Genomic DNA, 13,073 nt, shown 5'->3' on the forward strand with positions numbered 1-13,073 from the left:
AGGTTGGCATGTCCTGGCCACTCAGAGTGTGTTACTCCCATCATTGGAAAGCTGCGTCTGCATATTCAGTCGTATGTGGACACTGAAGAGTTTTACATCATGCCGCTGGAAGGTTGTGACGCCTTGTTGGGGATCCCGTGGATGTTCCGAGTGCATGGAGTCTTGGATGCCTACAACAAAAAGATCACTGTACAGCATACGGGCAAAACTCACATCTTGGATGTAAAGCTTAGAGGAGAGTCAGTCCCTATTGTATCTGCTTCTGCTATCACTTCTGTAATAAAGAATCATCTTTCTGTGTACTTGATGTTTGCACGTGATGTCTCAGATAGTGTTCAATCAAATTTATCTATGTTAGATAAAGAAAGGACAGCATTTTTGCAAAAGTTTAGTGATTGTTTTTCTGATTCATTACCGTCGCAATTGCCGCCAGAGAGACCTGAGGACCATCGGATAGATTTGGTGCCAGGGTGTAGCCCACCAAATAGACCTCCCTACAGGGTTAGTGCGGCGCAGCAGAAAGAGATTATGGGCCAAGTTGAGGAGTTATTAGAGAAGGGGCTGATTCAGCCTAGTTCTTCACCCTTCTGCTCCCCAGTGCTCCTAGTGCAGAAGAAGGATGGCTCATGGCGCATGTGTATTGATTACCGTGCGTCGAATAAGAATACCATCAAGAATAGGTTCCCTATTCCTAGAATTGATGATATTCTTGATCGTTTAGAGGGTGCTGCAATTTTCAGCAGGATAGACCTTAAGAGTGGGTACCATCAGATTCGTATAAGGCCAGAGGATGTGCACAAGACTGCGTTTAGAACGACATTTGGTCTTTATGAGTTTCTAGTGATGCCGTTTGGGCTAACAAATGCTCCTGCCACGTTCAACAAAATGATGGACCGGATTTTCCGCTCGCATCAACAGTTTGTTGGAACGTTCTTCGATGACATGATAGTGTATTCGAAGAATGAAGAGGAGCATAGGCGTCACTTGACCATTGTGTTCGAAGAGTTGCGCAATCACAGGTTACTTGTCAATCCTAAGAAAAGTGAATTCTTCCTCGAAGAGATCCACTTTCTGGGCCACATAGTCTCAAAGGATGGTGTTAGAATGGATCCCGCAAAGGTCGAAGCTATCAAGACATGGCCAGACTTGAAGACTGTGCACGATGTCAGAAGCTTCTTGGGATTGTGTTCCTACTATAGAAGGTTTATCAAAAATTTTGCAGAGATAGCATCGCCTCTTCACGCATTGCAAAAGAAAGAGGTCACTTTCAGATAGACCCAAAAAGAGATTTCAGCTTTTAGTCTCTTAAAGGAAAAGTTGACTTCAGATCCAGTTATTGTTTTGCTAGATCTCAGAAAGTCATTTGTGGTCCAGTGTGACGCGTGTGGCAGTAGCATCGGAGCAGTGCTAATGCAAGATGGACGGGTAGTAGCTTATGAAAGCCGAATTTTGCAAGGGCAAGAGACAACTATGCAAGTCTATGAGAAAGAGCTCTTGGCTGTGATTCATGCGCTTTCTAGTTGGAAGCACTACCTCTTAGGTGCTGATTTTGTTGGCCAAACAAATCACCAAACCTTGAGATACTTCTTGACACAGTCAAAGTTATCCGAAAAGCATATGCGATGGGCAAACATTCTTTCCATGTTCCACTTCCAGATTATGCATGTGGAAGGCAAGAAGAATGTTGTGGCTGATGCGTTATCAAAAACGCCACAAATTTCAGCTGTGTCAATTCCTTATCATCATGAGTTAGATGACATGAAGGAACAATATATTGCTGATGAAGATTTTGCAAGGATCTTTGAACAGTTACAAGAGGGGCAACATCACGAGCACTACCTCCTCAGAGATGGTTTTATGATGATGCATGGCAGACTTTGTGTCACTAGGCCACTGCGACATAAGGTCATGGAAGAGAGTCATGTCCCACCATATGCAGGACATCGTGGCATTGATGCAACAGTTAAAGCGGTAGAGACATTCTTCTATTGGCCTACCTTGAGGAGAGATGTTGATGCCTTTGTGCGAGCATGCATAGTTTGCCAAAAGGTCAAGTTTGACAGGCAAAAGGCACCAGGGTTGTTACAACCACTGCCGATTCCGGATAAGCCATGGGAAAGCATTGCTATGGACTTTATCTTTGATCTTCGAAGGACGCCAACAGTGAGTGATGGTATATGGACCATTATCTGCAGGTTCAGCAAGCAGGCCCATTTTATCCTTGTCAGGAAGAAGATAAAATCTAATCAGATGGCACGCTTGTTCATGTACAATGTGTTTAAGTACCGCGGTATGCCACAATCGATTATCAGTGATCGTGATCCTCGCATAACCAGTTTGTTCTGGAGAGGATTGTTTGAGAACATGGGCACTACGCTCAAATTCTCGTCTTCGTTTCATCCACAAACTGATGGACAGTCAAAAGAGGCTAATTCTACTGTGTTAGATCTGCTGAAATGCTACGTGTCAGATAATAAGGGCAAGTGGGAACAGTATTTTCCTATGCTTGAGTATGCGTACAATAATACGGTGCATTCGTCTACTAGCAAAGCAACTTTTGAGATTGTTGAAGGCGGCAAAAAGGTTCCTCCCATTTTGCATACAAAGGACAAGATCTTTGAGGCAGATTGATATGTTGAGAACATGGATGAGATGTATAAGAAGATTAAAGTTGCCTTGGAGAAGACTCAGGCAAAGCAGAAAAAGGCTGCTGATCGTCACCGTCGTGAATTGCTACTATCACCTGGTGATTGGGTTCTATTAAGGTTCGAAAAGAGGGGGGTATGTCACAAGGACGTAGCAGTTATTAACCATGTCACAAGGATGTGGCAATTGCTAACCTTGGTTGTTGGTTTCTTTCCAATGGGGTTTATTTTATTTGTTTTGAGACCCTCTTTTTGAAGTAGCAAATGGTCGGACATTGTATGGCCAATGTGAACAGTAGATTCACCCGCAGACGGGAAGTGGTCGGCACTGGAATTCGTATGGTAAGAGGATGTCTAGGCTCAGAGCAAGATCATATAGGTCCCCCCGTCGCACTTAGCAAGTTGGTGGATACTAGGAAGTGAACTCAATAAAGGCATAAAGTCAAGGTGGGATCACCAACTGAAAGTATCCGATAGTTGGGCCACATTGCATTTTTGGATGCGGTCCCAATGAAAATAGATAGTCAGAAGACCAGTGGGAGCCCAACGGAAGCATCTCCTAAAATTTAGGGAATTGCTATTTTGGGCCGTGAAATGTGTTCGCGTCATTACCTCCAGTATGACTAGGGGAACATTTTACAACTCTGCCGCGAAGTCAACTGGGCAACCGGTCAGGATATTTTTAAGCGGCGAACCCGAAACGGGAAAATGCTTGTAAATGCACCGAGTGTCACATTTGTGTGTGAGGCAAGAGCCTCCTTGAGCAGGAACAAGGGTAGCTAGCTGCTACTCCAAAGCAGGCACTGGTGAGGGTCATAACCTCACCATACAGGTGCAAAATCAGCGCTGTGTATGCGCTGTAATTTTACTGTTTTTCAGCCATACGGACGCCCAGAACCTTTGGGAATCGTGCCCCACTGGCAAAGGACAGTTAGGGGACTGTTTGGGGCTGAAAACAAGGCAAAAACCAGTAAATACAGCGTGCTGAATTTACTGTTTTTGGGCAGGAATCAGAGGGTATACGCCAGTGCAAGTGAGTTCTAGCAAGGGAATTGGTTTCGCGCAAGTTTTGGGGCTGTTATGATGCCAAAATTTGGCCAAATCGAATGGTATCTAGGTGGATACACGTGAAGGATTCCCAGGACCTTACCTTGTAATTTACCCTCCTAAAGAATAAAGAAATACCGAAAGGGGCACCAATTTTGGGGCCTACAGGTTGTCGGTGTCTGCTCGGAGCATTCTAGCTTCCGAGCTGTGTGTATTCAAGTGTTAATTCCCGTCGCAGGTTCTCTTTGCGAAGTGCTCTGTGTGTGTGTCTAAAGTAAAGAATATCGGGTGAAAGCCAACGCCTACCGCCCTACGGGCCGGTTTCAGTTGCAGCAAAGCCTTCTGAGCCTCCCACAAAGAAGCCGTCCACTGAAGAAGGTGATACGTCCAAGAAGCAGTCTAAGTCTTCTTCGGGACGAGGACAAGGACAAAAGAGGCATTTTTCTGGCAAAACTTTTGAAGAACGGAAAGCTCTTAGGGAGGCCAAGAAATGCTACATTTGTGAACAGGAACGACATTTTGCGAATGAATGCCCACAGAAGAAGTCACAGGATAAGGATGACAAGTCAGACCATAAAGGGAAGAAGCCAAAGCCAAGTGCAGGACTTGTTCCAGATTTGGTTGGAGACCAGCCAAACACACATGCCACGGAGCTGTGCAAAGCTTGGGGCAAAGTTATAGACCAGACAGTGCTGGTTTTCTTTGATCCAAAAGCCCGTGCAAATTTCATATTACCAGAATTGGCATCAAAGTTGGGCATTCGTGCAGAGGAGATGGGTATGACAGGGGAAGCAGGTTTGGCATGCCCAGGTCATTCAGAGCCCGTTACTCCCATTTTGGGGAAGCTTCGTCTGCATATTCAGAGCTATGTGGATGCGGAAGAATTTCATATTATGCCACTTGAGGGCTATGATGTGTTACTGGGTATCCCATGGTGTTACAAGTTGCATGCTATGGTGGATACTTACAACAAAAAGATTACCCTTGTACATAGAGGAAAGACTCATGTCCTTGATGTAAAGCTTAAAGGCGAGTCGGTTCCAGTTGTTTCTACTTCTACTATTTCATCTGTAATAAAGAATCATCTTTCTGCGTACTTGATCTTTGCAAAAGAAGTACCTCAAGTTGTATCTAATTTGTCTACCTTAGATAAAGACAGGTCAACTTTTTTGAATGGTTTCAGTGACTGTTTTTCGGACTCTTTGCCAAGGGAGTTACCTCCTGAGAGACCTGAGGATCATACCATAGATCTTGTGCCAGGTTCTAGTCCACCGAATAGACCACCATACAGGGTTAGTGCAGCCCAGCAGAAGGAGATTATGAGTCAGGTCAACGAGCTTTTAGAGAAGGGGCTGATTCAGCCCAGTTCATCCCCTTTTTGTTCGCCTGTACTCTTAGTGCAGAAGAAGGATGGTTCATGGCGCATATGCATTGACTATCGCGCCTTGAATAAGAATACTATCAAGAACAGGTTCCCCATACCGAGGATAGATGACATTCTTGATCGGCTTGAGGGAGCGTCATTGTTTACAAGAATAGACCTAAAGAGTGGGTATCATCAGATACGCATTAGGCCAGAAGATGTCCATAAGACTGCGTTCAGGACAACATTTGGTCTCTATGAGTTTCTTGTTATGCCATTTGGTCTCACAAATGCTCCGGCCACGTTTAATAGAATGATGGACAGAATTTTTAGACCACATAGAAACTTCATGGGTACCTTCTTTGATGACATGATTGTCTATTCGAAGTCTGAAGAGGAGCATAGGGATCACTTGACTGCAGTTTTCAATGAGTTACGTAAGAACAGACTACTCATTAATGCGAAGAAGAGTGAATTCTTTTTGCAAGAGATTCACTTCCTTGGGCACATTGTTTCAAAGGATGGGGTACACATGGATCCTGCTAAAGTGGAAGCAATTAGGTCATGGCCAGACTTGAAGTCCGTACATGACATTCGAAGCTTTCTAAGCTTATGTTCCTACTACAAGAGGTTCATCCGAAATTTTGCTGAGATTGCTTCTCCACTCCATGCACTACAAGGAAAAGGAGTTACTTTCAAGTGGACAGCTAAGGAAATTTTAGCGTTCAAACACTTGAAAGAGAAGCTGACTTTAGATCCGGTAATCATTTTGCCAGATCTTTCAAAACCTTTTGTGGTTCAGTGTGATGCATGTGGCCATAGTCTTGGTGCAGTTCTAATGCAAAATGGCCGAGTAGTCGCATATGAGAGCAGAATTCTTTTGAAGATGTCACAAAAATACGAAAGCGTAAACTGACGTTTAATTGCACTTCAAACACTCAAGAGAATTAGAGGGAGAGAGAAAACTTGACACTCCATTGGGGACCAGAAGATGGGCTGGTCCCCCCCCCATAAAGAGAATATCTTTATTACTAAGGGAGAATCTTTACAAGCACAGGAACGGGGCATACGCCCATCCTCTATTCTTTCTTCTGTTCTGTTCTGACTACTGACTGAGAAAGTGTTTCCACTTTCTTTCTGCTTAGGGGATTTCCCCTCTTCTGCGAGACTGGTTGGAAGCTCTCGAAAAGAGAGTCTATCTTCCGAAACAGCTCATCGGAAGCTACATCGAACACAAAAGAGAAACAAGCAAAATGCACACGCACATGCTTGCTGTAATTTTCTGCACATAACCTGAAATTCTTACTTGTGCACACCCCTACGCCGAAACAGAGGTCTTCTTCGCGATGGAATCGCGCCAAACTTGATGTAGACTTAGGATAAGGAGAGAGAAGAGAATTTCTATGGCTGATCTGTTGAAAACATCCCTAATCGAGGTGATTAGGGGCTGAAAACAGAGAATTACAACAGCCGCACTCTGCTAAGAGAGCGTCTACGGTAGCTTCTCGCGATGAAACTTCACCAGAAGGTGTCTATGACTGTGAGATCCCTTGTTCTTGACAATGGGAGCACAAGGCTACCACATATGTCGCAAGGGGCTGCTCTCAAGCTTCAATGGAGGGCTCCACCGCGTAGAGCACACTCACATTAGGGGGGGTAGGTGCACTGCCAGCCCTGAAAATGGGGGAGAGGGGGCTCCTAAATAGCCATCAGGGAGAGGGGGCGTTAGGAAGAGAGAGAGGGTGAGAGTGAGAGTGAGAGAGAGTTAGTTTGCATTGGTAAGTGTGCCACTTGGCACACTTACTTTAAAAACTTAAAAACCATTCAGCTTTTGACTTTAAAAACTTCTAGCTCATTAATTAAAAATGTGCAACTAACTAACAAATGCTACCAATGATTCTTTTATGAGAACACCAAAGGTCTGCCGGCGCAATGCCGCACGGGCACTGCACCGCCTTTACCTGTTCACACTTGTCCGGCCGCCTGCCCGGGCACGGACCGTTAAATTTGATTTAACGAAACTTACCCTAAGGCTTTATAAGCTTTATTAGCCTTAGGGTCACTGTTCTAAGGACCCCATCTCATTCATGTGCTTGTACTGACACGCGTATTTTTCCTGAGCCTAAAATCTGAGGCTACTGCTTACCCCTTTCTGAAGACCCGATTTCCCAATCACTAGGGTTTCAGGGTAATTTCTGCTAAGGTCCCTCTCAGGTGTTCTAGCCCGCATTTAGGCTCACCTGAGGCCTTAGAACTGCTAGGTCTATTATGGTGTGCACACAACTAATTAGATAATTCTTTTCTCGTAAATAAATTAATTATTTACAAAGTACTAGATATTTTCATTTATTTATTTTTACTTGTTTTCCCCGGAACCCTTGAAAAGGTGCAAGTGGACATTGCATGGCCAGTGTGAAACGGTTGCGGCTGAATAGGTTTCCCACAGCGGGAGTCTGGGTAGATCAGTCTGGTACTAGTCGGGCCAGTTAGCACTGAATTCTGATCAGTATGGAAGCCTGTGTGCGCCAAATGACCTCTGGGCCACTCGGAAAGTCACTTATAACTTTATAAGTCAGTGGGAACTAGGGAATTAACTCAAAGGGGCAAACTGGACACTTGGCAATTGTAGAGCCATCTGCAGGACACCTCAGAAGAGGGGCCGCCCAATTTGAGAGAGGAGGCTGATTTTTGAACACAAGTGACCTACTGTGTGTGTGTGTGTGTGAGTAGTGGGTACAGGTCTACAGCTTTAATGGAAAGCTTGCCTTCTCCTCTGTGTCATGTAGCGCGATGATTTGCTCTCGTGCATCTCTCTCTCCCCTTTGGCACATATGGTAATGCCCCACTAGATGGGCTACTCAGATGAACATGTACAGTTCTGGGGGTTTATGCGCGTTTGCCAAGGCAAGAGCCTTCTGAACAGGAACCGGATTAGCTAATTGCTAATCCCCCACAGGTACGCACAGTTCCATCGCGAAAGATTGCGAGTTCGGAGAGTTTTCTCGCGTGAAAACTCGTCCAATTCACAGGGAAACTGTCCCATTGCGTGCGGGAGCCCTTGGGACACGCGTAGGCGTGTTCCCTCCGCTAAAAACGATCCGAAACAGCGAATTACAGCCTGCTGTGTTTTTCTACAGGTTTAGGGTTTCGTACCTATACTGCAAGGGAACACCGGGGGAGCCTCGTGAGAGCCTTGGGATGCGTGTACAGGCTTTTGGGCACCCGACAGTGAAAAACAGAGAATTACAGCCCGCTGAAATTCTGTGACAGCTCACCAGAAAGCTTCCAGATAGCGAGGGAATCCGTCCTAGACAGGTGCTTTTGACCTACAGGGGTTTTTGCGCTGTTATGCTGCCAAAATCAGGTCGAAAACCTGCGTTTTCAGCCCTCGCCACGTTTGGACAGCTTTGTGAAAGCTTGTGCGAAGTGGTCGGATCGTCTACCTTAATTTGAATAAAGAAATACCGAAAGGGGCGCCAGTCTTTGGGGCCTACATGGTGTCGGTCTCGTGTGCGCAGTGACATTCTAGTCGCTGGACGCAACTGTGTTCTCTTCCCTTCTCAGTGCTCTGTGTAAAGTTAACAAGTAATTGAAATAGTACCGCCCTCTACGTTGTAGAGGCCGGTTATACAAACCCTCCTCCGAAGGCCCCACTCTCTATGGCGAGAGCGGTCTACTATTGATTGCACAAATCTCTACAACGATGAGGACGACAACGAAATGAGCTAAAATCTGAAAACGCTGAGGGCTGAAATCTGCAAATCTTGTATCTGCTGAATTCTGACTCTATGTCGGTGACGACGGTGATGATGACGATGCGACGACGACGCGCTGAAAACGCAGATGCTGAAATCTGCGTTTTCGGGGCTGAATCTACAAACTCTTGCTGATCTGATCGTGCGGCGGGGATCTGTTGCGAGAAGGTGAGATCTACAAGGTTTGGGGCTTGATCTGCGGTGTCTAGGTGCTGAAAATACAAAACACCGATGCTAATGGCTGACCTGTCGCCGCCGAAGATCTGCAAAACGCTAGAAGATCTGTTGTTTGCAAAAACGCTAGGCTGATCTGTGGGCTGCTGCAAAAACGCTAAGGAGTCTGCTGCAAACTGCTAACGCCAGGCTGATCTGCCAGGGGATCTTGCTGAGAAGGTGCTCAAAGTGACAGTTGTACGGACGACCCACAAATTGCGAAAACAATGATGACATAGCAACATCCAGTTGGGTGCTAGCTTTTGGACCCAGAAACTTTTAGCTTCAGTGCTTTTCATGTATTGCTTTGGATGAGGCCCAAGGCCTTTAAATAAGTAAGTTGGGCTCCCTCTTTGGCATTCTATAGCATGGAGAAGTAGAGGAAGGTCACACAAGTCTATCTTGTTGAAGCAATAATAAGGAAATACCGAAAGGGACGCTAGTCTATGGCCGGTGCTTTATGGGGGTGAAACTCTGCCACTCTCTCCCATAGTTTCTCTCTCTCCCCCTTTTTTTCATGCTTATTCAAGTAGTTTTTGAAGTGCTAAAGTGTTGCCAAGTGTGTAGATTGTGGTTCTCTAAATGTTTTCGTTTGATCACCCACCAAAAGTGATTACAACCACCATCGGATGGTGTCCTAGCTAACCGTAGTGCCCGCTAAGGAGGGTCGGCCATTCACAGATGAGGCGCCACAACTCATATCCGTCCAACCATTCATAACCTCGCCCGATCAAGGCCAGAGCAACATAGCCTAAATGCAATGAAGAGGGTGGCCAACCCACGAGCAAACTACCAAGGCGCTACTAAATACATCTCTGTATCATTGATGGTTTCTTATAGATACTTTAGAAAGAGGGAGTCAAAAAGATGAGGTGGAGATGTATAGAGAGAGAGAGAGAGAAGAAAGACGAGTCGATGGAGTCCCAACCAACCCTCTCAAGGGTCCCCCACATCACTACCAATGTGCAATTTGCTTTAGATTGCGTAAATTAAATGTACACTAATACAATTCCTCAATGCAAGACTCAACACGAGCATGGGAGGATGCACGCGCGCGTGAGAGAGAGAGAGAGAGAGAGAGAGAGAGAGAGAGAGAGACGAAAACTCGATAACTCCAAAGGCAAATGATACAAGATGACCAGAGAGTGGATTGGGGCAGCACTAAGCCAACTCTGGATCGAGCAAACCCTCTGAAAATACTCAACACAAAAAATCCACAAAACTGGGAAAATGCATGGTGCAAGCTATGTGCCTAGAATCCCTACCACGAGGGTGAGGTGAAAGGGTGGCCAACCCGGGATTGAATGCATGTGAGAAAACCTATAAGCAAGTGTGAAAGCATCTAGAAGGTGAACATAAGGCTTTAACACCTCTCCTCAACAACAAATACTGAGAAGCTGCAGAGGAAAATGCCGGAGTCCTGACAAAATCCAAAGAATCAAATTGAGCGCCAAGCCAAGAAACGACGAACCGTCCAACGCCAAGTGCAGATGACCATAGTGGAGGTTGCATTGATCACGTCAGCATGGAAGCTAAAAATAATGGCAAAAAAAGGAAACAAGTCACGTGCCAAAGATAAGTGTATCATAGCCGATCAGCTACGCAGAGAGGTGGAGAAGTGGTATCCCCGAAGTAGAATACTCTGACCAAAGGAGAAAGGCTGCTGAGGTCGAGAAGAAACCAACACTCCAAGTCCAGGAACTAACATAAGAGTAGGGGAAAGGGGAAAATGAAGTGGCTAGACGTCGCTTCACACCAAACACTGAAGCATAAGCCGAGGATTTTTTGTATAAATCTTAAGACCACGAGAATCCAAATAGTTTATAGAGGAAGAATGCAACAAGGCATTCACTTTCTTCAATTGATTCACCTTCCTTCGCTATCAATACGTAAGTACACAACTCAGTGTATGGCTTCTTCAAGACAAATGCAAAGAAAGGTTTAAACTGAGCTGAGTGACATACCTATGACAGTTGTGTGTTGAGAAAAGAGCAGCAGGAACAGGGCCGTTAACACCAGTTTGTTCAATTTGGGCTGCCTGCCATGATCAGCATGTTGCTTTACAAACGCGGAGAAGCTTCTTTTGAAGAAATGAACTGATGATGAAGATGGAGAAGAAGGTAATGCCGATGACGATGATGCAGCCATGGGAGTTCTCTCTCTCTCTCTCTCTCTCTCTCTCTCTCTCTCTCTCTCTCTCTCTCTCAATCTTGCCTCGAGGAAGCCCTCCATAGAAAGCCTACTGCTAATGCCATGAAGGCTTCCTCATCAGCCATTGCTTGAAACTCTTAAAGATTGTGAACTTTTAATACAGATTCTCGCTCTCTGAGCGCTCTCTCTCTCTCTCTCTCTCTCTCTCTCTCTTCGGACAGCTCCTTCATAAGCAAGGTTTGTAATAATTCTTGAAGTCTGCCTGCAATCCATGTCTTCACCAGAAAATTCCACCTCTGCTTTCTAGCGCAAAATCCGCCCTCCTCGATTGAAATAGCACAAACATAGACATCACCGGTTCATGAAACGAGGCCACTGTAACACACTACATAGAGAGTGCCCAAATTTGGGCACGCGCACACACACGCGCGCAGTCGACTCTCTCCTTCTCTGTCTCCGCAAGTCCGCGGGTACCCTTTCTTTAATGACGGGGCCATTGACGTGGCCCTCTAAAATCATTCCTCTCTCTCTCTCTGACACTTTTGCCCTTTAACGTTTAACCTTCTAGTAAGGTTAAAGGTATACCTACTACCTAGACCTACAACCGCAGGTAAAAATAAAAACCCACCCGTGGCTCTCTGGTCGAAGGGGACCCCATCAGCAAAAATAAAAACCCACCCGTGGCTCTCTGGTCGAAGGGGACCCCATCAGCCTCGTTTATAAGTGACATGGGTGTTTCTCGAGGGATCTAAGGTGGATATTTAATCCACTGTTGATCCCAATCTTTGCATGGCAAAAAGGTTACGTCCTCAGCCTCCCCACTTCGGATTCGACCTCGCCACCTCCCGCATGAGACCCATGCTCCCTATCCAACCCGCTTGTTATGTTGGCTTGCAATGCATGCGAGTACAGTACTATACATTGCCCCCCCTTGTTGCGTGGATCCGACGGCCTAAAGCCCCTCCACCCTGTCGATCGCGTTCCCCGTCGTTGATCCCTCGAGTGACACCCCGTGTCACTTATAAATGAGGACCCCCAGTGGCCCTCACACGGAGGAGGGATAATTACCCCCTCCTCTCTCTTCATATTGCACCTCAAAAGAGGTGCGGTTCAAAATAGCCTTTGTTACCCCTCTCCACTTGCGGGTGTAAATGTGAGATATCTCCCCAAAAATGTCACATCCATCTTTTCTTACAATTACCCTCTCTCATGTGGGAGGTACCTAAGACGGCTCCCAACCTTTGTTACCCCTCTCCGCTTACTAGGGTAAAGGAGCCATTGTAACACATGTGCCTTTTAAAATTCATGCGTGTCCCAATTTAGAGACAAAAATTTGGAATATGCTAGGAATCTTGCTTATGTGTCGACTTGTGATTTGCTGAAAACTGTACCATTATTGAGCCTTGGGTGTTTCTAACCCCTAAAAGACCTCAAAATTTAAACTTTCTCAAATTGAATGCCCAAATTAAATCAAAAAAATATCAATCTTTGTATTACCTAATCCGCCTTTGCATGAGGAATCTCATGCAAATTTCAAAATTCAAATCTGACCAAATTTGCAAAATCCCACCCAAAATTACACTTTTTTTCTTGAGTGTCTCTAAACTGGCTCCTTTACCCTAGTGTAAATGTGTGGTATCTCCCCAAAAGTGTCACATCCATCTTTTTCTTACAATTACCCCTTCCCGTATGGGAGGTACCTAAGACGGCTCCTCTTTGTGCCAATGTGCATAGTACTATGCCATACGTACATAGTATGTGCGAAGTATGTACACTGATCCACGAATGTGGGCCAAATTGCCTATAATGTGAGGGTCACACAAGGCTTAGTCAATGTCTAAAGAAGGATGTGATCACTTGGTCGTTGACTCACTAGTTATATGTAAGTGTAATTGGTGC

Source organism: Adiantum capillus-veneris, chromosome 8, assembly GCF_014529385.1.
Source record: "Adiantum capillus-veneris isolate H3 chromosome 8, ASM1452938v2, whole genome shotgun sequence".
Taxonomy (NCBI): Eukaryota; Viridiplantae; Streptophyta; class Polypodiopsida; order Polypodiales; family Pteridaceae; genus Adiantum; species Adiantum capillus-veneris.